The sequence below is a fragment of the Chelonia mydas genome, chromosome 3 (genome assembly GCF_015237465.2).
Source record: "Chelonia mydas isolate rCheMyd1 chromosome 3, rCheMyd1.pri.v2, whole genome shotgun sequence".
Classification (NCBI taxonomy): Eukaryota; Metazoa; Chordata; order Testudines; family Cheloniidae; genus Chelonia; species Chelonia mydas.
This window is the reverse complement of record NC_057851.1, coordinates 65,532,589-65,556,511: the sequence shown is the minus strand read 5'-3', so window position 1 is coordinate 65,556,511 and position 23,923 is coordinate 65,532,589. Positions and strand designations below refer to the sequence as shown.

Here is a 23,923-nt window from a genome sequence, read left to right as displayed (position 1 = left end):
TCTTTAAATAAAATAAGAGCTCAGATTGAGCTGATATAGGTGATTCTGATTTAGCATCCTAAAGGTGGATGGCGTTCCCTGAGGTAGGGGAATGGCCCAGACAGCCAGAGAATGCATTAATGATTCAGTGTGAATCCTGAACAACTTCATTCAGCAGCGTTCCTATTCTGCTTCAGCTGTAATTTAAAGCCATGCTTCATTGGCTGGACCTTCAACAAAGAGTTGCAGTGCAAATATCACCTGCCTTCCCCCACTGGGGTAAATGCCTCTGGAACAAAATGGGTTGTTAATACTGTATTAGATTCTGTGAACTATAAAGGGGATGATGAAAAACTGTAACAATTTAACTGTTGGTTGCACTGATGCACTATAAGAAGTAGCTGCATTATAAATGGGAAATTGCTGCAAAGCCTGTTTTGGAGAAGTGTGAGAGTAATTGAGCGCACTGGTTCACTGTGTGAATTCTGCGGAGTCAGAGTTATTTGTGCAATATTTGTTTCTCATCTTTAAAACGTATCGGTTGAAGCCTATTTGTTTGCAGAGCTATATGGCAGCTATTCCTTGTACTGAAACCTACAAATATTGTGTGCCACACCCTCAGGTAAGGCTAACTCTTGTGCTGCACTGATTCTAATTGTACTGAAAGTGTTTATGCCTTGCATCGTTCAGAGCTCAGTTGTAGATATCGGTGGCACCTTGGGAATGAGGGGTTAAATTTTGCCTTTACTTTCTTGAGTTATGCTGGTTAGGAATGAGGGGCAGAGTAGAGTAGTGTTCAGACGGTGGGGCCTAGAGTTGACTTTCTGAATAGGGTAAGATATTTCAGGGTGCCTGGAGTTGGGGAACACCTTGTGGATTTTACCCAACTGCATTCAGAAAAGGATTAGTCTACCTTGTGCTGAAGACCATGACATCCATGCTGAAAAGAAAGGAATCTGGCCATGCTTCTAACTGGCAGATCACATCACCTTGGGTTCATGGGATGCTGAAGAAAGAGATAGCTTAGCCCCCTCTCTAGTCCTCTCCTGAGTTCTAGAACATACTGTCCTTCTTTAGTGTTATTTATATTGTGGTAGAACCTAGAAGCCTCAGCCAGGTTGGGCCCTATTGTGCTATTTAGTTCTGGACAAATATGTACTAAATGCCAACTACTGTCTCAAACAGCTATGTAAGAACAATCATCTTGGTCATCACTAGGGCCCTCCAGAGTTAAGAGCATGCCATTTAACAGCTTGAGCTAAAGCCCTGGTTCAGCAAAATGCACAAGTACATGCTTAACTGTAAGTACATGTTTAAGTCCCATCAAAGCCAACTGCGAGCAAATCAGATCTGTGAAACTTTTCTTGTCCTCTTTTGGACAAGTAGCACTATATTTGGCTACTTACATGGTCTCCATATTTAGAAATAGCCTTGTTCTTTCCTGACTGAGGGAGAGAAAAAGATATGACACAGGCTGATTCCCTGTCTAGTAGACTTCACATTCAATTTCCTCTTTTCATATTCACGTAATAACTGTGTGTGTAAGTCCCTGCTTAGTTGTGAAGCTTGTGGCCAGGTGCTTGTCTGGCTCAGTTAAATGCCTGAATGGCGGGGCTGTGACCAAAGAACATGTTCCATTATCCCATCGAGACACTATACTATATCACGAACCTGTAAAGTGCATAGACTAAACCCCGGCATCTGCATTTCATATCATGCTGTCACTCACCATTCACCATGACCATTAACTATGTATATGAGCACAGTGTTATTTGCAAAGAGTCCATTTATGTCTCATTTAATTGAATTGTCTCAGTACCAGGGCTCTGGCCAGGGAGGTTCGGGGAGGTGCTGTTTGAGCTAGTGAACAGGAGTGGCTAACAGCGTAGTTTTGGGAGGGAGTTTTCCGGGAGAAGGAGGAGTGATTATGTGACCCTTGGGGTAAGTTTGTTGTCTGTACTGTGTGCATTTGTGTTGTGGTGTGCTTGCTGCCTGATTGAAATATATCATGTGGTCTGTTTGTTTGGGGGACCGTGTGCTGAGCCTAGCAGCCTGCTAGACAAGGCTGAGAGCTTCTTAACGAGGCTTTGATCCCTAAACCCTTTAGCACCCATCAACCCTTAACCAGGGGGTGGGGCTACTCAGGTAGACCAGGGCTTTAAAAAGTCCGCTCCTCAGCAACCAGAGGAGCTAGTGAACAGGAGTAGCTAACGGGAGTTTTTCAAGGAAGTTAACAGGGTGAGTGTGACGGGGGGCTAGATATTCTTAACATTCTTTAAACTTAAAGCCAAAAATACCCCCGATAAAAATAAAATATCAACAAAGGAACAAGCTGCAGGAGCAAAAAGATAGTGCAGGCAGAAGTCCAGCAACAAAGTCATAGAATCATAGAATATCAGGGTTGGAAGGGACCTCAGGAGGTCATCTAGTCCAACCCCCTGCTCAAAGCAGGACCAATCCCCAATTAAATCATCCCAGCCAGGGCTTTGTCAACCTAAACCTCCCCCACTGCAACTAGAGACCATCACTCCTTGTCCTGTCCTCTTCTACCACTGAGAATAGTCTAGAACCATCCTCTCTGGAACCACCTCTCAGGTAGTTGAAAGCAGCTATCAAATCCCCCCTCATTCTTCTCTTCTGCAGACTAAGTCAGGGCTATCTAGTTTATTGCACACAATGCAGCATTTATGATTACCTCAGCTATAGGCAGATGGTGTATGTGTACATTCGGTGCAAGCAACTCATGGCCCTCAGAGACCGTGTATGGGTTTAGGAGCCCAGAGTGGCTGAACTGGAGGAGCTACGGGAGAGAGAGAGGTACACAGATGAGATTTTCCGGGACACACTAGAATGGTCCCACTCCTGGTCCGACATCCTCTGTGCTGTTGAGGAGGATGAACGTCTCAGGGAAGGAGAACATCCAACTGGAGCAGAGGAAAATGATCCCATAGTTGTGACTCTCCTTCCAGATGATGTTGTAGTATCCTCTTGCACTGAGGATACTTCTCCCGGGGAGGGAACTCCAGTTATTAGGAAGAGACGGGTATTAGTAATGGGCGATTCAATCATTAGAAACATACATAGCTGGGTTTGCAAGGACCAGGAGAACTGCATGGTGACTTGCCTGCCTGGTGTGAAGGTTGCAGATCTCTCGAGACATCTAGATAGACTTATGTGTAGTGCTGGGGAGGAGCCGGTGGTCGTGGTACATGTAGGTACCAATGACATAGGGAACGATAGGAGAGATGTCTGGGAGGCCAAATTTAGGCTGCTAGGTAAGTGATTGAAGTCCAGGACCTCCATGGTAGCAATCTCTTCCAGTTCCATGTACAGGACCAGTTAGATAGGCAGAACTGCAGGGACTCAATGCATGGATGAGACGATGGTGTAGGAAGAAGGCGTTTAGATTTATTAGAAACTGGGAGAATTTTGGGAAAGGGGGAGCCTATACAGGAAGGATGGGCACCACCTAAACCAAAATGGAACCAGATTGCTGGTACTTAACATTAAAAAGGTCATAGAGCAGTTTTTAAACTAAGAGTTGGGGGAAAGCCGATAGATGTGGAGGAGCACATGGTTTGGACAGAGACATCCCTTAGGGGAGGATCTATTAATGGAGATTCTCTATGTTCTAGTAAGGAGGGGAAGATGGAAGATGATAAAATATGGGTAGGATCTGATAAGAAATAGTCAAAAGAAAAACAACAAGGAGTGCGGTGGCACCTTAAAACCACTTCTTCAGATGCATCTGAAGAAGTGGTTTTTTACCCACGAAAGCTTATGCCCAAATAAATCTGTTAGTCTTTAAGGTGTCACCGGACTCCTTGTTGTCTTTGTGGACACAGACTAACACGGCTACTCCCCGATACTTGACATCAAATGAAAAAGAGTCCCATTCAGTTACATCATGTAATGGCAGACAGCTAAAAAGTGACAAGTTTTTAAAATGCTTATTTACAAATGATAGAAGACTAAATAATTAGATGGATGAACTAGAGTGCCTCGTATTAAATGAGGATACTGATATAATAGGCATCACAGAAACTTGGTGGAATGAGGATAATCAATGGGACACAGTATACCAGGATATTATGTACAAAATATATGGGAACAACAGAACAGGTCATGTTGGTGGGGGAGTGGCATTGTATGTGAAAGAAAACGTAGAATCAAATGACATAAAAATCTTAAATGAACCAAACTGTACCATAGAATCTCTATGGATAGTAATAATAAGAATATAGCAGAAGGAATATATTACCGACCACCTGACCAGAATGGTGATAGTGACTGAAATGCAAGAGGAGCTATAAAAATAAAAAACTCAATAATAATGGGGGATTTCAACTACCCCCATGTCAGCTCAGGATGCGATGCAGAGAGAGAAAGTTTCTTGACACCTTAAATGACTGCTTCTTGGAGCAGCTAGTCCTGGAACCCACCAGAGGAGAGGCAATTCTTGATTTAGTCCTAAGTGGAGCACAGGATCTGGTCCAAGAGGTGAATATAGCTGGACCACTTGCTAATAGTGACAATAATATAATTAAATTTAACCTCCCTGTGGTGGGGAAAATACCACAGCAGCCCGACACTGTAGCATTTAATTTCAGAAAGGGGGATTACACAAAAATGAGGAAGTTAGTTAAACGGAAATTAAAAGGTACAGTGCCAAAAGTGAAATCCCTGCAAACTGCATGGAAACTTTTTAAAGACACAATAATACAGGCTCAACTTAAATGTATACCCCAAATTAAAAAACATAGAAAGAGAACCAAAAAAGTGCCACCATGGCTAAACAACAAAGTAAAAGAAGCAGTGAGAGGCAAAAAGGCATCCTTTAAAAAGTTGAAGTTAAATCCTAGTGAGGAAAATAGAAAGGAACATAAACTCTGGCAAATGAAGTATAAAATAGTTAGGAAGGCCAAAAAAGAATTTGAGGAACAGTTAGCCAAAGACTCAAAAAGTAATAGCAATCTTTTAAAAGTAAATCAGAAGCAGGAAGCCTGCGAAATAACCAGTGGGACCAGTGGACGATTGAGATGTTGAAGGAGCACTCAAGGACGATAAGGCCATTGCGAAGAAACTAAATGAATTTTTTGCATTGGTCTTCACGGCTGAGAATGAGAGGGAGCCATTCTTTTTAGGTGACAAATCTGAGGAACTGTTGCAGATTGAGGTGTTATTAGAGGAGGTTTTGGAATAAACTGATAATTTAAACAGTAATAAGTCACCAAAACCAGATGCTATTCACACAAGAGTTCTGAAGGAACTCAAATGTGAAATTGCAGTACTACGAACTGTAGTCTGTAACCTATCATTTAAATCAGCTTCTGTACCAAATGACTGGAGATGTTCTCCAGAGGTGATTCTGGCAATTACAGGCCAGTAAGCCTGACTTCAGTACTGGGCAAACTGGTTGAAATTATAGTAAAGACTAAACTTGTCAGACACAAAAATGAACATAATTTGTTGGGGAAGAGTCAACATCATTCTTGTAAAGGGAAATCATGCCTCACCAATCTACTAGAATTCTTTGAGAGGGTCAACAAGCATGTGGAACAGGGGGAACCAGTGGATATACTGCACTTAGATTTTCAGAAAGCCTTTGACAAGGTTCCTCACCAAAGGCTCTTAAGCTGTCCTAAGTGTAGGAATAAATGGTCAGTTTTCAGAATGGGGAGAGGTAAATAGTGGTATCCCCAGGGGCCTGTACTGGGAACAGTCCTATTCAACATATTCATAAATCATCTGGAAAAAGGGGTAAAGAGTGAGGTGGCAACATTTGCAGATGATACAAAACTACTCAAGATAGTTAAATCCCAAGCAGACTGTGAAGAGCTACAAAAGCATCTCACAAAACTGGGTTACTGGGCAACAAAATGGCAGATGAAATTCAGTGTTGATAAATGCAAAGTAATGCACATTAGAAAACATAATCCCAGGTATAGGTATAAAATGATGGGGTCTAAATTAGCTGTTACCACTCAAGAAAGAAATCTTGGGGTCATTGTGGATAGTTCACTGAAAACATTCACTCAAAGTGCACTGGCAGTCAAAAAAGTGAACACAGTGTTGGGAATCATTAAAAAACGGATGGATGATAAGACAGAAAATATCATATTGCCACTATATAAATCCGTGGTATGCCCACATATTGAATACTGCATGCAGATGTGGTCGCCCCACCTCAATAAAGATACGTTGAAAAAGGAAAAGGTTCAGAAAAGGGCAACAAAAATGATTAGGGGTATGGAATGGCTGCCATATGAGGAGAGATTAATAAGACCGGGAGTTTCATCTTGGAAGAGAGACAACAAAGGGGGGATATGATAGAGGTCTATAAAATCATGACTGGTGTGGAGAAATTAAATAAGGAAGTATTATTTACTCCTTCTCATAACACAAGAACTAGGGGCCACCAAATGAAATTAATGTGCAGCAGGTTTAAAACAAACAAAAGGAAGTATTTTTTTCACACAACACACAGTCAACCTGTGGAACTCCTTGCCAGAGGATGTTGTGAAGGCCAAGACTATAGGTCCATCAATAGCTATTAGCCAGGATGGGCAAGGATGGTGTCCTGAGTCTGTGTTTGCCAGAAGCTGGGAATGGGCGACAGGGAATGAATCACTTGATGATTACCTGTTCTGTTCATTCCCTCTGAAGCACCTGGCATTGGCCACTGTTGAAAGACATGATACTGGGCTAGATTAACCTTTGGATTGACTCTGTATGGCGGTTCTTATGTTCTGTGTTTGACCATTTACCAGTCTTCCACTTCCTGTCACCATTCATAAAGATTACGAGTGGATGTGTGCGTGCGCACATATAGTAAAGGGGCAGGACCTATTTTAGTCTATAGTGCTCACTGTAGTATCTGAGAACCTTCCAGTAGTGCAGTAACCAACAGGACTACACGTCGGTCATGTGCTGTTTGTTCTCTTATCCTCTCCCCAGAGGGAGAAGCATGTGCAGGGGAGTGACTGGTCTGGGTAGGGTTTTGTGTTTGTGCTTGATAAAAAATACCTGTTGCTGTGTGCATGTTAGAGGCGGCAAGATCAAAGAAATGCTTCTTGCACTTGGATTGGAGAGCGGTGGTGAGGTTTGTTGTGGCCCTTCGTTCCTGTGGGAGAACATGCCGCGCTTTCAGCCTCCTCACGAGAATGTTCCACCTCCGCTGCAGACAAGCTTCACTCTTGCTGGGAGTTCTGCTGTGCCAGAGGGGCAAAGTTATTGACCACGGTCTTCATCCCAGATGTCTGTATGGTCCTGTTGGTATCCTGGGCCCAAGCCATGGAGGGCTTTGAAGAAAAGGACTGAGACCTTGGACTTTGTTCAGAATTCTAGGGGAAGCCAGCATGGAGAGTGGAGAACCGATGTGATGTGCTCACAGTAGCCGGTGTGGCTGAGGAGCGGTGCTGCAGCATTTTGTACTAGTTGGAGTTTTGCCAGTGCTGAAGGTTTAGGCCCAAGGATATCTCATTGCTATAGTCCAGCCAAGAGGTGACTGAGGCATGAATAACTGAGGCCAGGTCTCCTTCTCTCATGATGGGATGGAGTCTCCTAGCCAACCAGAGATGGTAAAAAGCATTACTTTTGGCTGTTGCTATGTGAGAGCTCAGTGTCCTCAAGGAAACCAAGACTACTACTATGGACTAAATTGACCCATTCCAGATTTGAACTTTCAGCCATCAAAGACTACACTGTGACTGCAAACACTTCAAAATACTTTCCTCCGCCATCACCTCTCATACATTTGTAGACTTTAAGGTCATAAGGTACCATTGTAATCATCTGACCTCCTGCACATTGCAGAGGGAGATTAGGTTGCTCTGCCATGATCTACTTTTTGTAAAACCATGTTGCATTTTATCCCGATTACCACTTACCTCTATGCCCTTAACTACTTTCTCTTTCAAAATTTGTTCCAAGACCTTGAATACAATTGAGGTCAAACTAACAGGCCTGTGGTTTCCTGGATCACGTTTTTCCCTTTCTTAAAAATAGGATCTATATTAGCAATTCTCCAATCATAGGGTATGACCCCTGAGTTTACAGATTCATTAAAAATCCTTTCTATTAAAAATTCTTGTCTTGCTTGGGCTCAGCTCAGCCAGCTGTTCTCCATCCAAGAGCTGATTTCAGCCAAGTATTGGGCTGCCTTGGTGTGAGTGGCATGGTTGTATGCGGGAAAGGACAGGTAGAGCTTAAAATACCCGATAAGGGAGCAATGCTAGGAGATGCAAGGTTTGGGCTGGACTAATTGTGAGGAGAGAGACAGGGGCAGACTGGTATCAAAGAAATGCAGTGGAGAGAAAGGATTAAGGGAGAGAAAGGAGGAAAGGAAGAGCCTGGGCCATTGAAAGAAAATAGGGAGTGGGGAGGAAGCAAAGAAAAGGATGAGGTTGTGTGGACAAAGAGAGAGAACAGTGGGAAAGGGGAGGAAAAAAAGATGGGAAAGATAGTGAAAGGAAAGAGAGGAAAACAGTGAAGGCTAGATCCTCCCATATGCTGGGGCTCCTTTGCACTGCCCCAGCAGCACAAAGTTGCCCTGCAAGCCACCTGGCAATTATCCCTGCATAGGAGAATCTGCAGATGCTATAGCATTGCCGTAGCGGTGTCTAAACCTCCCCACTCTAAACCTCCACTGGTTCAGGGGGCATGGCCAGGGTGTCCCTGTGCCCTGGTGATTCCTGGCAACCAGAACAGCCCTTTGAGGCCATGGGGAGCCAGTGTAAAATATAGCAGTGCTAGGTCTGCTTTAATTTACACCACAGCCTAGCCAAGTGGCTGGCTGGCCCCAGGACTGAGCAAGCCTGTAATGGGGTGTGCTCCTCTTCTTGTGACTCAGCCCACCAGCCAGCGCACTGTATAGTCCGCCCCTTCTGAGTTATCAGAGTCCCACTGGATAAGCTGTCCACATGCCATTCCAGACAGTCTTCCAGTCAAAGACCAGGTCCTGTGCCACTTTCTCAGCAGCTGGTAGGGGAACGCAGGTTTGCCCACAACTCCGCGTTCCAGTCCAGAATCCCTATGTTTAGCAACTATGGTCTGCTTTCACCCAGCCCCTGTCGCAGTTTCCCTAGACTCCTTCCTATTTCCCTTCTCTATCATCTGCCCCCCACCTCTGGGTTTACCAGCCCAAACTCCCTCCTCCCAGAGAGTGACTGAGAACTACTTCCCCTCTCTGACTTCTTGTCAGATGCGATTGCCCCAAACAAACCTTCCTTCTCTTAGGGAGTGACTGCAGTCTACTAACCCTGCAGCCCCTGTCTGTTCTCCGCTTCATCCCTTTAAACAGGCCCAGCATGCTCCTTCCCATCATCTTCCATTAGACTTCCATTATCCCTGACTCTCCTTCAGGTGCAGTCGATAAGGTTAAATGCCTTAAGTTAACCTACTGTGCCTTGTGTGGGGTGAACACCCAGTCACAGAGTCCCAAAGGGAACCTTTACACCTCCCTCTTCAGATATGCCAAGTCTTGGTCAGCTGCCGATGAGGATCTAGCTGTATAGGTACAAATAATGGAAGGATGATCTTTTGATTAATGTACAGTTCTGGGCATCCTCACTCACTGCATTACCTTTGGCAAGTCATTTCACCACTCCGTGCATCAGTTTTCCCTTCTGTAACATAGAGGTAATAATACTTGCCAACCTCACAGGTAGGCAGATGCATCTTAAGATCCTCAGATAGAAGGTGTTATACGTGTCATATCTAATACACAAGCAAAATCACAACAAGCTTGCTCACTTCATTTGTTCATGCTGTGCAAAAATGTCACTCAGAGTTAGACGTAGGATTTGGCATCTCTGCTACTCATCCCCTCTGAATTACAGACATGAGGGTGGGGGGCAGAGTCCACCTTCAGTTACAACCCTGCAACTATGCTGATTTCATTTGGTTGCACAAGTGCAAATGAGGGCAAGATTCAGCACAGGGAGTTCAACCGTCAATAAAAGAGTAGAAGGAAAAGGAAGGAGGATAGTTTCACAGGACCGCTAATAAGCAGGACCTGGTCGGTGGATAATGAGTTGTCAGGATTATATGTGGCAGCAGTACTACTAAGTTTGAAATGGAATTATTGAACTGATTACGAGAAAGTTCTTGTATCTACATTCTCCCAGAGTCCAAATAACGAGCAGCAAGCGAGCGGAATGTATGGCTCAGACAGGAGAACAGGGAAAAGACTATTATCTGTCAGGGAGAGACACAAATTGAAAAAAGGGAGTCATTAACAGGAGGAAATAAATCTGTGGAGAGGAAAGAATGACAAGAAAGTGAGAGATTTTTCCTTTATAATGGAAAGTTCTTGTTTTCGAATACAATGGATCCCCAAAGGAAAGTGTGAAGACACTTGATTGTTATGGCATATGTGAGACATCATGTGTCCTATCATCAGCAATGACAGTGCTACAAGTAACTTTGCTGCTCTAAACAGAAAGAGATTGAGAGAGAGCGAAAGAGAGAGAGAGTGATGAACTACTTTCATCAGCCCACATTAAATGCTGGGAATTAGCTTAGCTATAAACCATATTTCATGTTAGCTTACAAAGGAAAAACACTAGGAGATAGGATTTATGTTCTTTGTATAAATGAACTTCATAAGCTTGTCTTCACTGGGGAAAAAGAAAGCAGGTCTGAAAGTTCTACCCCAAAAAAGCACATTTCTAAGTGAAAAAAAAACAACTTACATTATTGCTGATGATAAATTGAATTGATGCTGAATCAGTGTTGCAGAATGCTGGAGATTAAAAACACTGATAGCATCCGCCCCCATGGTCCCAATTCTGCTCTTATCCTCAAATTACAGTCCAAAACAAACTTGGACTCGTGTGCCCAACAAATTCATAATAATCTTTCCACCCGTCTCCTTTTGATTGATTCAATAACCTTCCTTAATGGAATTTCTCTCTCTCTCTCTCTTTTTTTTTTTTTTGGTCCACACATTTATTATTTCCACCCACTCCTTTTTGTGGGATGACAGGCTCTCTGACTAAACATCCATGTTGTAATCTGTACAGGAGTTTACTGATGGTGCATGACAGAAGGGACTTAAAAAAAATTATGCATTTCTCTGATATACCCTAGGGCACACAAATCAAAGTCTCTCCTGAACACTACATAGTAAAATGGAAAGTAGCTACACTTTATATGGAAATTAGATGCTCCTGGAATGTAATATAGCTAAGTATATATCAAAAACCAAAGAAAATGAACATAGAAACTGTATTTCTTTAGTGGTGATATAAACATCTACTTTTCTTTATTTCTTACAAGTTGCCTAATGTATGGTATTTCTTTGGATGATGAAATATGCCAGAAAGATGATAGTTTTACTGATATATTACAACAGTGTGTGACTTTCTAAAACAATTTTTATTTTAGAAACTTGGCAACTTTTATCTTTCACTGTACATTTATGCCATTTCTAGGAGTTGATTCAGAATGGATCAGGCATTTGTAAATACTCTGTTATCATCTGTCCAATTGGGTTAGTTGGAAAGGGAAAAGCATAACTCAGGAAAGGTTCCATAGTGCTACATCTGGTAAGGTATTATGCAGAAGAAAATGTACTTTTATCTTCATCTTGATTACTTTCTTGCGTTTTTTTTAATAACAAAAGGCAAGCTAAAATATGGCAATTTGACATCTTGAATTTAACACATGCTGTTTGTACTCACAGTATTCGTGTGTTTCCTTCCTGGATGAGTTTGCCATTAGCAGCAAAGCCTTTCCAGATGTTATTGTCTAGGACTGTGCAAATGGCAGCTGCCACATGCAGGTTTGTTGCATCTGGGAGAAAGAGCCCACAACATCTGCAATTCTGTCATCTCCATCCCAGGTTTCTGCAGATTTTCCTACTCCATTTTTTTAGAGATGTATAGCTGAGGCTGTAAGGATATAGGTAAAACTGTAACAGGAAACAGACAGAAGGCGGTGGATATGGTTCTAGGGTGAAACAAATGGAGAGGCACAGTAGCTTTAGAGATAATCTTGTTTTCTTTAATCAAATTCCTTGTTCGGTATTAGAAGAAATTGGGTCTTTCTGTGATTCTTTACCATTGTCATATGGCAGAGTGTCAGAAGCTGGCTCATCTTGAAGCAGCGTAAATCTGAGAGGAAAAGCAAATGCCAAAGTGCAGCTTTCCATAAGACCCTCAGTTTTGATAAGCTCATGGAATGGCCTGATCCACTTCATTCTTCTCTAGAAGCACTTCAGCAGACTCTAAACTGCAATGCAGCTAGACTGAGAGAGCAAAGTACAGGTCAGCTCATTAATGAATGCAGTAGGGAAGGAAGGTGAAAACAGCAAGGAAGGATAGACCAGTGGTTAGGGTGCTAGCCCCCTCCCTCAAGCAAGCTGGGTTTAATTCCCAGAGGTTTCCTCTGTGACATTGGGCAAGTCAGTACTTCAGCTCCCCATTTGTAAAATGGGAACAATAGCACTTTTCTACCTCATGGGGGTGTTGTGAGGATAAATGCATTAATGATTGGGAGGTCCTCAGATATTATAGTAATGTGGTGGTGGGGGGGCATACAAGTACCTAAAATACATAGGTTTTTCTAAAGTGATTTGCGTTTGTGGAGGAAGAAGATCAGACTATGATACAATGTGCCTTTTATTCCAAAAGCATAATAAACAAAGAGTTGTGCTTTCACCAAATGGAGGCCTGGAGAAATCATAGAAGCCTGCCTAAGCCTTGAATGAGCAGAATGCTGTAACCGTGGTATCCTTTCTGGACTGGCAAATCGGTGTCCTCAGGGTACCTATTATGGAAAAACTGGGCATATGTGTATCTCCATAGGCATACAGAAGCAGTAAGGAGGGAGAGAGATTTTCCCCCACTTTGTGGAAGGTATATATAATCGTCACACAGCAAAGGCTCATACCAGGTATTGCCATTAAAGATTCACAGGTAAGAAACCAATTCTATTGGGTGTCTCTTTTAGATTTTTCAGCAAATATTATCTCCTGCTGCATAGATTCTAAGGCCAGAAGGGACCACTGTGATCATCTAACCTGAGCTCCTGTATAACACAGACCATAGACATTCCCCAAAATAATTCCTGGAACATATCTTTAGAAAAACATCCAATCTTGATTTTAAAATGGTCAGTGATGGAGAATACACCACGAGCCTGGGGAAATTGTGCCAATGGTTAATCACTCTCACAGTTAAAAATTTACACCTTATTTACACTCTGAATTGGTCTAGCTTCAACTTCCAGTCACTGGACTGTGTTATACCTTTCTCTGTTAGATTGAAGAGCCCATTATTCCATATTTGTTCCCTAGGTAGACACTTATAGACCAGTTTCAGAGTAGCAGCCGTGTTAGTCTGTATTCACAAAAAGAAAAGGAGTACTAGTGGCACCTTAGAGACTAACCAATTTATTTGAGCATAAGCTTTCGTATGATAACACCCATTTTTTCATGTTCTGTGTGTATATAAATCTCCTCACTGTATTTTCCACTGAATGCATCCGATGAAGTGAGCTGTAGCTTACGAAAGCTTATGCTCAAATAAATTGGTTAGTCTCTAAGGTGCCACTAGTACTCCACATCTTTTTACTTATAGACCAGTGGCTCTCAAACTTTTTTACTGGTGACCCCTTTCACACAGCAAGCCTCTGTGTGCGACCCCCCCCTTATAAATTAAAAACACTTTTTAATATATTTAACACCACTATAAATGCTGGAGGCAAAGCAGGGTTTGGGGTGGAGGTTGACAGCTCACGACCACCCATGTAATAACCTTGCGACCCCCTGAGGGGTCCTGACCCCCAGTTTGAGAATCCCTGTTATAGACTGTAATCAAGTAGCCCCTTAGCATTCTCTTTGTTAAGACAGACTCATAGAGCTCACTTTATTTATCACTACAATGCATTTTTCTAGTCCTTAAATCATTCTTGTGGCTCTTCTCTGAACCTTCTCCAATTTATCAGCATCCTGCCAGATGTTCTGGGACCCCAGGAGGGGCGTGTCACAGAGCTCAGGCTGCAGCCCAAGCCTGAACGTCTGCACCACAATTAAACATCCCCTTAGCCCGAGCACCACGAGCCCAAGTCAGCTGGCATGGGCCAGTGGCGGGTGTTTTATTGTAGTATAGACATACCCATGGTGAATCCCTGCCCTTCTCTGCAGTTCCTCCTGAGGGGCAAGGGTACCTAGTGATATTGCATAAATATATCCTGCGCACTGTTTGCATGAATGGGGTGTGCTAATCCCAGTATTCTGGAAAAAAATCCATTTAAATGCATTAAATTCTGCTGTCTACATTTCCGTGGCCTGGTGCTGCAGCAACCAACTATTAAGCAGGGCTTGGTTCTGACACTGACTGTGGCCTTAGGCAAATCATTTAACCTTGTGGTGCCTCAGTTTACCCATCAGTGTATCTATAATCATTCCCAACCCACAGGGGCCTTGACAGGATTAATTAATGGACTGTTGTTAAGAGCGTTCAGAATTTAGGATACATGCAAAGCATTATTATTTGTTACTTCCCCTCAGGAAAGGTGTTGTGTCGTGGCGCTGACCCAGAACGGTTGCTGCAGTTCCACCTCAGAGCTGACTGCATTTCGGTGATGGCTGATGTGATCCTACATATAACACTCTATAAACTTTTTAGGATCCTTCGGATAAAAGGTACGAGATAGCTGGAAGGTGGGATTGTGATGTTCTTCGTTGGGCCAGAAAATGTACCAGAATGCTGCTGTAAATGCTGCTTTGTGGACCTGTTAAAAGGCGCACGGCTAGTGTAATGCAGCCAGCTGTTCCCCAGAGAATGGGTGAGAACCTGTCAGCTGCCTTCAAGCTCATGTAAGCCATGAGTAGGCGGACCGTGCTCCTATTTGGCCAACATTATAAAACTGTTCTTATTTATTGGAAAAGTAAGAGCTTAGGACTAGATTGTCACAGCCCTCACTCTGCTGCTCAGGATGGCAATTGCCACCACCCCCCGCTTTACTCCTCTGTTGGACTGCAACTCAGGCTACTCTGACACCCTTTCCAGTGAGCAAGTGGGTGATGAGGGAGAGGAGCCTGGCTCTGCCCTGTAGCTCACCAGCTCAATCTTGTTCCATTGAGAGCTGACTTGATTGCCGTGTATAAGCACTGTCGCTGGATGTGAACGGGATCCTTAACCTAGAGGAGAAAGGCAGAACAAGAACTAATGGCTGGAAACTGAAGCCAGACAAATCCAAATTAGAAATAAGCTGTCATTTTTTTAAAATAATGAGGGTGATTAACATTTGGAAAAAACTACCAAGAGAAGTGGTGGATGCTCCGTCTCTTGATGTCTTCAGATCAAGACTGGATGCTTTTCTGTAAGGTGTGCTTTAGCCAAACACTAGTTATTGGGCTCAATACACAGGTAACTGGGTGGAATTTAATGGCCTCTGAGTTACAGGTAGTCAGAGTAGGTGATCTAATTGTCCCTTCCGGTCTTAAACTCTATGAATCTATGAAGAGCAGCTTGCCAGGTGCACAAGGGTGAGTAGGCTACTCCATGAAAAGTGGTGAAATACAGGAGGGATTGTGAGTTGGAGTCACAGTTAGTTCTCTGGTCCGCACGTGGGGTGGTGCAGCTATGCATGTCTCATTCCTGGGGGCAGGTTATAAAGTTGTAGTCCAGCCCTTAGTTATTCTTATTATTTTATTATTTTTGGTAATAATCATATAGCATTGTAAATGTACACAGTGCTTTATGTGCCTATGGTAAGGCATGCTCCCTGTTCCAAGAGTTTATAATCTTAGATGGAAAAGACCCAGGACAACAGATCAGGAAAGGAACAAAAGGAGAAGAAGAAAAGATTGAAGGAGAAATAGAAAGGGGCAGGTGGAGAGAAAGAGGAAGACTGCTCCAAGAACAGAGAGCAGCATGATGTTGTGAAGGCCAAGACTATAACAGTGTTCAAAAAAGACTATAAGTTGATGGAGGATAGGTCTATCAATGGCTATGAGCCAGGATGGGCTGGAATGGTGTCCCTAGCCTCTGTTTGCCAGAAGCTGGGAATGGGCAACAGGGGACGGATCACTTGATGATTACCTGTTCTGTTCATTCCCTCTGGGGCACCAGGCACTGGCCACTGTCAGAAGACAGGATACTAGGCTAGATGGACCTTTGGTCTGACCCCGAATGGTCGTTCTTAGGTTCTATGAAGGCATGTGGGCACAATGAGAGTGGGGAAAAACGGAGTAGTAAAGTAAGAATAAGGAGCAGGAAGGAATGGAATCAGAGATATAGGTGTAGGCTAGATTATACAGTGTCTTAAAAGTGAGAATAAGGCAATTAACTTTTAGTCTAGTGAATTATGAGATGGAAAACCTCTCCATAGCTTAGGGCTCAAATACTCCCCTTAGAAGTGTAAACTCAGCTTCCACTGAAAACTGTAGTGCTGCATTCATGTATCTCTAGGGAAAAAAATTGATCCTAAAAGTCTATACAGTCCATTGCCACTGACTGATAGCTTTTGTGTTCCTATTCTTGCAGACATATGGCCAGATTTATACTAATACACTTTTCATTGTTCAAAAGACCTTCTGCCATGTTTAAAAAGAGAGCCTGGTGTTTGGTCCTATGACCCTCTTTGGCGTGGGAATAAAGTTTCACCATGTCTAGATCTCTGAAACATCTGTATACTGTAACTTTCCACAATGTTCTACTTTCTCCTCTTCTTTGGACGGTATTACAGGACCCCAAGAGCCAAGCCACAGAAGATAATTGTCTAGTTAGGGTGACATCTGGTTCATTTGGCAAGGTTTCCTGGGTTTGTTTTGTTTTGTTTTTTTGCAGTGCATAAATTATCTCATAATGCCATTGGTGTGTTTGGGACAGGTTTATCTCAAAGTCATCTGCTGCTGCAAAGGGAACTGTATGAACTCTTGATGACCGTGGGGACCTGCATTCATGAAAGAAAGTTCTGCAGCCCATGTATTGTTATCTTGATGGGATTTTAAGATAGAAGGGTCATTTTATAATTTTTGGCAAGAAATAAACATTTACAACTACACAGCTTGATTCTGATCACGCTTATGCTGGTTTTACACCTAACTTCACTGGGGCAGATTCTGCATTGTCTCTCACAGAAGGCACAGACCAGGTGGAGGGGAAGATGCGGGGGAGGGGGACAAAGGTGGCTTTAAGGCAACTTGACACTTCCCGGATTTAGGTCTGCTCCCTGGGCCAATGTTGCCCCTGGAATCAGTCAGAGAAGTGCTGGGGGCAGTTTTACCACTTCAGCCATTCTCCCTCCTGCCCCGATACAACTCCTCTCACCCAAACTGCCCCCTCCCCATCTCACACTGGGGACTATGAGGAGATCCTCCAAAGAGAGTCATATCCCAACCCTGTGATGTCTCTGCAGTGGGGGAATTCCCAAGGGAGCTGTTCCATCTTTTTTTACAGGTCCTATACGCTGCTGGAGAGCCATAATCTGGCACACAGACGGGAAATGACTCTTGGTTTACACAGGTGTAAGAGAGCAGATTCAGGCCCATCGCTGTTATTCACAAGTATGGAAAAGGGGTGGTTTTTATGCAGCTGTCATAAGAAGTCAAACTAATAGACACAGTGCTAGTTATATCAATATAAAAACTTAAGCACAGTGGGTGAAAAGTATCCATTCAGAGTATATCTACACTGGAGAAAATTCAGACGTGTAATTCTCCATATCTATGCCTTGTCTACCTTGTAACTTCCTTCACTTGTTATCACTAGTGTAGTTCTACCAGTGTGAAATTATGGGTTCACATATTCCAAGTGTGTAGACTAGTCCTGAGAATTTGATTTGGGAGATGTGCTATATTCTGATTTGTGGCATAATTTGAGGATGTCTTCTCCTCAGCTTCAGAACCCATATCTTACCTCAGGGTGTTTAATGTGCAACCCAAGGACTTGACTCTGTTCACATGAGGGATTTATGTGGCCCATATGACACATTCAGATTCCGCAGAGCCAAAGAAATAGATTTCTAGCCCCCATGGTTGTGAAGAAAACCTTTGAAATTTGAACCAGGTGTAAACTGATGCAGCAATGTCATCTTGAGACAGGGAAGAGGGAGAGAAACAGAGAAAGGAGCATGGGGAAGTAAGGGATACTAAGGGCAGCAACAAAAGTGGTCCTAAAGCTGAGAATATTTTCCAATGAATGACGCTGAATGTGACAATAAGCTACTGAAATAATGGTAATACTTAAAAGTTCAGTTACTATATAAAGACCAGATTCTACCCTTAATCTTTGGGCAAACTTCCCATTGACATAAATAGGAGTTCTGCCATGGACTGGGGGAATTATACAATCCTAAATATATTCTCCCATCTATGGATCATAATTTAAAAAGGTAGGGATTTAGTGAAGACCTGTTGGGAGCGCTTGAGAAATTTTGTTAACTATTTATGAAAAAGTGTTAAAACTTTTCTGAAATATAAAAACTGAAGCTGAAGAAGAATTTATCAGTGAAATAAGCCATATTTTTATGACAAATACCCAAAACCACGAGAGTCTGCCCTCATCCTGCCTAAAAATTGATCTAGAGCAGTGGTTTTCATACTGTGGGTCATGACCCAGTACTGAGTCACGGAATGTAAGGCACTCGGTCGCGGTGGCTCTGGTCAGCACTGCCGACTGGGCCGTTAAAAGTCCCGTCGGCAGTGCTGCCTGGCTAAGACAGGCTAATCCCTATTTGTTGTGACACCGCACTGCACCCCGGAAGCAGCCAGCAGCAGGTCTGGCTCCTAGGCGGGGGCAGTGGGGGGTCCCAGCCAATGGGAGCTGGGGGAGGAAGTGCCTGCGGGCAAGAGCTGCGTGGAGCCACTTACATGCCTCTGCCTAGGAGCCGGACCTGCTGCTGGCCGCTTCTGGGGCACAGCACAGTCCACAGAGACAGGACAGGCAGGAAGCCTGCCTCTGCACCCCGGCTGCGCCACTGGCCGGGAGCCACCGGAGGTAAGCCTGCACCCCAATCCCCTGCACCAGCCCTGAGCTTCCCCCTCAAACCCGGAGCCCCTTCCTGCACCCCAAACCCCTCATCCCTGGCCCCACCCCAGAGCCTGTACCCCCCCAGCCCAGAGCCCTGACCCCCTCCCACACCCCAACCCCCTGCCCCAGTCCAGAGCCCCCTCCCACACCCTGAACCCCTCATTCACAGCCCTCACCCCCACATTCCAACCCTCTGCCCCAGCCCTGAGCCCCTCGCACAGCCCAAACCCTTCATCCCAAGCTCTGTGGGGTGGCGGGCATCTACAATTTTCTTCAACTGGGTCGCCAGAAAAACGTTTTAAAACCATTCATCTAGAGGCTCCTTTCTTTACATGTTTTCCCCTGCAGAGTATATACGTCTTGTGAATGTTCACTGTTTTCTTTGTTTTGTATTTATAGAGGGGGAACATGCCTGATAATATTTCTCTGCAGAACATTGCTAAAGGCTTTTAAAGGAAATAAAACAACCCAAGTCAGGATAGGCACAGTTCTTCCAGAAGTAGAGTCCAAGCGGTAGTTATTACAGCTGGATAAATAATGCAAAACGTTGTCAGCAAATGTTATTTAAGACGCTGATCTTACAAAGACTTATGCACAGGCTTAACTTTAAGTGCATGAATAATCCCACTGTATTAACCAAAGTAGCCCACATTGTTTAAAGTTAAGCCGATGCATAAGTCATCTTTGCAGCATCAAGTCCTACATTTGTAAATGAATTTGTTCCAGCCATGTTTACATTCCTTTTATGTTTATTTTCTATGAATGTTTGAGTGATCAAACAGTACTGATTTGAAAAAAAGTTTGTGGACAGTGGTTTTTCAAAGTCACATGCACATGTAGTCATGAAAACCAAAATGTAAATTTGCACATGTAAGCATTCATACCAGAGGTTCTAGTGCAATGTTCCTGTCATGAGTCAAGAACAATACTGTATGACTTATCTGATCAATAACAGCTAAGCAACATAGCTTGAATTTTGAATATTTGCTTTCAATACAGAGAATTAAAGATTAGACAAGATATATTTTGAATACACATGAATAATAGATTCAAGGAAATCACAATCTTCTCATGGATATTCCACGGACAAAAACTAATTCCTTAAATAAATTATTCTCTTAGTGATAGTAATTATTAGAACTGAATTAATAATTCAGAATCAGTTTATCTGAGGAATTTTGCCTTTGTTTCTGTTTGCAAAACTTTCAAATGTATTTGCTGTTGAAAATTAGCTACAGACTGCTCAGTGTTTAATTTCTGGTCTATAGGTCATTCATAAACCGGTCATAATCAATTTGTATAAGTTGCCATTCACACTCTGATCCCTGCTCCTACAAGCATCTCTGTATGTACTTAGTTACCTTGATTATGGTGGGCAGGCAATTAAGCCAATAGGACTATTTTGAGTAAAGTTAAGCACACACATGTGTTTATAGGATCAGGGCTTGGCGTAGTTACATAATTCATACAACATTATTTTTGATCCGTGGTGGTAATTAACTGGTACAGCATAACCTGTAAAACTTACAATCAGATATATCACCTGAAGACTGTTTTAGCTCAGATATTCAAATAATTGTTTCAACATTTGCTTTTCAGAGTATATGCGGGGGGAAAAGCTTGAACACTTGAGTGGGGAGAGCAGAAATGAAAAGGCTGCAAGTAAAGCTGGTCAGAAAAATTGGGATGTAACTGTTTTTTGTCTGAATTTGCTGATTCATTACAATCAAAACATTCTGCGAGATGGTCTGGTTTGGACAAAATTTCTACCAGAAACCATGCAGCGTTTCAGAACTCCCAGGTTTCCTGCCAGCTCATCTGCCCAGCTCCTCAGTGGGTGCCTGGAAGTCCTGCGAGTCCTGGCTCCCAGACTTCTGACTTCTGGACCGCCTGGACTCCCAAGGCTTCCTTAGAGTCAGGGTTCCCAGGGCTTCCAGGCTCTCTGACTTTGGGACAGCCCTCCAGGAGAACGGTTGTGGATCCAGGGCTCCTAACTGAGCTCTGTGAAGAACAGTAATCCCGTTTCACGGAGAATTACAAAGTTTTTGGTTTTCTTTCCAAATTGGAGTGAAACCCAATGCTGAAATCAGGAAATCCTCTGTGAAAGGGAATTACTCTCCCTGCCCAGCTGCAGGTACCTGCCTGGTCAAATAGAGATTTGTTTACATATTCAAATTAATGTGTGTGTGTGTGTGTGGGGGGGAAATGTTCCACATGTGGTTCAGCTTTAGTAACCAGTGTCTGGATTTATGCAGCAAAATAGACAAGATAAAGTTGTGCAATGTGTGGTCACAGGGAAAAGAGGAGTTAACAAAGATGGCAGGTTGCCAGTTTGTACCCATTAGATTAGTCTGCTCCTTTCTCCACCCACTCATTCACTCCTTCTGTCCAGTGAAACTACCACCTCTTGCTCACATCTCAGGGGGTGGAGTTAGACCAGCAACTGACACCTTATAATAATGCTTTCATCAACACATAGTACTAGCATAGGCAGAGACTAGCACAGGCATCACACCATTGATCATCATCCTGTGAGTCAGGCGTCTGCAAGCCCTTTCTCCAGGCTGTCATCTTGCCACTCTGAAATCAAAATCTGAGTCAGACCCCAAATTAAACTGCTATTATTATCATCCCTAATTTAACTAAATCTAGCCATTTACCATTCTGTATTATTTGCATAAATCTGGAAATCTGTCACTTTGGCATATTCCTTTGTTCTGCACCTTCAGTTACACATCCAATCCCTCAGTGGTTTTTACGTTCTCTGCATAACATAGTCTAACAGGATTCTAGCAATGAATCTTGTGCCTTCACTGATCCAATTTATTGCCAAATAGCTAAGCACCAATTGTGACAGATGAGAAACTGTTGTGTATTAATCTATGACTTTAACAGAGGGCTAGAAGTTGGCGGTGCGGGGGAAAAGGGGAAGGGAAGAGGGAAGAGGAAGGAAAATTACAGTAGGGTCCTAGGAACAACAAGAGGGGGAGAAAAAGTGGGGGAATCTGCTCAACCTCTTAGATATCTATACACAAATGCAAGGAGTACTGGAAGTCTTAGTACATAAGCTAAACTGTGACTTAACTGGCATCATTGAGACTTGGTGGGATAAATCTTATGATTGGAATATTGGTATAGAGGGGTATTGATATAGCTAGTTCAGGAAGGAGAGGCAGGGAAGAAAGGGAGGAAGTATTGCATTGTACATCAAGAATACATACACTTGGTTTGAGGTCCAGAAGGAGGTTAGGGGCAGACCAGTTGAAAGTTTCTGGGTGAAGATAAAAGGGGGAGAAACAGGGGTGATGTCAGGTTTACTATGGACCACCAGATCAGGAGGAGGAGATGGATGAGGCATTTCTAGAACAAATAAGAGAAATATACAAAACAGAAGACCTGTTAGTAATGAGGGACGTTAACTACCCAGACAACTGTTGGAAAAGTAATATGAAAAAAACCCCACAAAATCTCCAGTAAGTTCTTGAAATGTATTTGGAAAATGTCTTGTTTCAGAAGTTGGAGGAGGTGATCAGGGAAGTTGGTGTGTGTGTGTGTGTATTAACAGGAGTGTTGCATGTAAGATATGGGAGCTAACTGTCCTGCTCTACCCAGGACTGGTGAGGCCTCAGTTGGAGAACCATCCCCCGTCCTGGGCGCTGCACTTTAAAAGAGATGTGGACAAACTGGAGAGAGATCAGAGGAGAGTGACAAAAATGACAAAAGGTTTAGAAAACCTGCCCTATGAGGAAAGGTTTAAAAAAAATGAGCATGTTTCGTATTGAGGAAAGATGACTGAGGGGAGACCTGATAACAGTTTTCCAATATGTTAAGGGCTGTTACAAAGAGGACGGTGATCAATTGTTCTCCATGTCCACTGAAGGTAGAGCAAGAAGTAATGGACCTAATCTGCAACAAGGGAGATTTTGATTAGATATTAGGAAGAACTTTCTAACTACAATGACAGTTAAGCTCTGGAATAGGCTTCCAAGGGAGGTTGTGTAATCTCCATCATTGTAGGTTTTTAAGAACAGGTTAGATCAACACCTGTCAGGGATGGTCTAGGTATTCTGCTTGAGCATGAGGGGGACCTAGGTGATCCTTTATGGTCCCTTCGAGTCCTACATTTCTATGAATCTATGATAGTCTGTTTTATTGTTTTAACACCTATTTTCTCTGAAAGGCTTTTGTTCTAAATAAATACTTTGCTTTAAGGAGGCTGTTGCTTGATGATGGATTTATTTCTTGAAAGTTTAATGCAGTTCTCAATTTATCTCTGGAATCTGAGCTAGTGTATACAATAATTCCTTGGTGAGGCCTTAGTAGCTGCAAATTCAGGAGTTAGATGGCTAAATGCTATTATTTGCATCCACAAGCGATTGTGCACACAAAATTGTGGATGGAATATGTTTTTGAAAATATGACTTTTAAAGTTTTAGAATATTACATTTCTACCACTTCTTTCCCTTTCTCTTCTTGTCCTGTACTGCCCTTCCACTCTCTTGTACCCAATATGAACTATGAGATTAGTCCTTTATGTTCCATTATTATTATTTGTTTGCATTACAATAGTGCTGAGAGGCCATAATTAAGATCAGCACTACATTGTGCTAGGTGCTGTACAAACATAGACTGGAAGACAGTCCCTGCCCGGAAGGGCTTACAGTCTCAATAGACAAAGCATGGGAGGGCAAAAAGAGCTGAAGTGACTTACCCAAGTTCATATAGCAAGTCAGCAGTCAAGTTGGGACCAGACCTAAGGTCTCCTGACTCTTTGGGTATGTCTATATCTGAACTGGGAGGTGTGATTACCAGCTGATGTAGATGTACTCACACTAACTAGAGCAGAGATAACGTGCTAAAAATAGCTGTGTAGCTGGGGTAGTGGCTCAGACTAGCTACGTAAGTACTAACCCACCCGGACCCTCTGCATACATACTGAGGTGGCTAGCCCAAGCCAGTGC

At 43.1% G+C, this 23,923-nt stretch overlaps 1 long non-coding RNA gene across 1 annotated transcript; it reads right to left on the bottom strand.

The window, feature by feature from the left end:
• Positions 1–5,345: 5,345 nt before the first annotated feature.
• On the bottom strand, positions 5,346–12,910 carry LOC122464802. The gene is made up of 3 exons (XR_006289191.1): positions 12,898–12,910; positions 9,582–9,583; positions 5,346–5,615 (listed from the first exon to the last, which is right to left on the bottom strand). It is a non-coding gene; the product is annotated as an uncharacterized LOC122464802 (long non-coding RNA).
• Positions 12,911–23,923: the final 11,013 nt, after the last annotated feature.